Source organism: Mus caroli, chromosome 5 (assembly GCF_900094665.2).
Source record: "Mus caroli chromosome 5, CAROLI_EIJ_v1.1, whole genome shotgun sequence".
In the NCBI taxonomy this organism is placed as follows: Eukaryota; Metazoa; Chordata; class Mammalia; order Rodentia; family Muridae; genus Mus; species Mus caroli.
In genome coordinates, this window is record NC_034574.1 from 128,710,877 (window position 1) to 128,712,117 (window position 1,241).

General features: G+C 48.9%; 1 protein-coding gene across 1 annotated transcript in view; it reads left to right on the top strand.

Moving 5' to 3' along the window:
• Srrm3 (serine/arginine repetitive matrix 3) overlaps window positions 1-1,241 on the top strand; it is a 38,733-nt gene that overhangs the window by 31,853 nt on the left and 5,639 nt on the right. The gene's annotated exons all lie outside the window — the stretch shown is intronic.

Here is a 1,241-nt window from a genome sequence, read left to right on the forward strand (position 1 = left end):
ACTATTTATGCTGGAAGAGACATTGGGGAGCAAAAGCCAAACCCTCGTGGTGCGGAGGGCGAAACTGAGGCCTAGATTGGGGATATTGACTTGTCCAGGNCTCCGTGGTGCTGAGGCAGTAGGCAGGCTCCATTCCTAGTTCCCAGCCAGGACCTCGGATGGTGTCAGGTTCCCTTTCTGGTCCTAACTCACTCTTGGAAAAGAAACAAATTCACAGCCCTTTTCAGATGTCAGCCAAGGGCACCGGCTGACACCCAATGCCCAAGGACCTGGACATTTGCTGGTCCGCTAGAGGTGAATCGGCCTCCTCTCGGGCCTAGAGGGGGTGGTTGCGTTTTTCTCTCTCTCTCTCTATCTCTCTTGCATTTTTGTGACTCTAATGATGAACTTATGCTACCACGCTTTTCCCTTTTCTTACACAACTTACCTACTAAAGGAGGAAGTGCCACTTTATTGGTAAGTGGACGTTAACCAAGAGGGACTTAAAAAAAAAAATCAGAACTTTAACAAAAAAAAAAAAAAGAAAGAAAGAAAAGAAAAAGAAAAGAAAGAAATGAAATGAAAAAAAAAAGAAAAAGAAAAGAGAGAAACAGAAAGACAGTCGGTCAGCTACTGAACATCCCTGAGCTCTCGGCAGGGTCGCCAAAACAAAGTCAAATATTAACCGAAAGAAAATAATAACAATAAAGTCAGGTTCCCCAGCAGATCATTTTGATTTGGGTATATAATGACATTTGTGGTATTTTTGTTTCTGTTACTATTATTATTATTTTGATTTTCTTTTTTATTTCTGTTTTGACTCCTTTTCTTCGGTTGAATTTTGAGTTCAGTTATCTTGCCCCCTCCCCCATCTGTGTGCCGTGTGACAACCCCCCCCATGCCCTTTACCCTGGTGGGGGGAGCCTGGCCCTGGTGGGCTGGCCCTGGCTTGACCTACCAGTGTCGTACCTCTCTCTTCTCTCTACTGGGGGGAAGTCGTCTGTCCCCCATGCGGGGACAATGCCAATCCCTCTGGTACCCCATCCTGGAGCCCCCCTCCCCTGCAGCCTCCATTCCCACCGCTCCGTCCCTCTTGTGTTATGCATGCCGAGAACCTTGCATGGTCTGCTATGTTGAGGCCAGAAGGTGAACACTCAGGAGAGGTAGAGGCAGGGCAGGCGCGGGAACCGTGTGTGCGATGCTCCGGGGCTGCAGCCCGCGGCCTAGGCCCGGTGAAAGCCCTCTCTCCTTTTCTCCCCCCC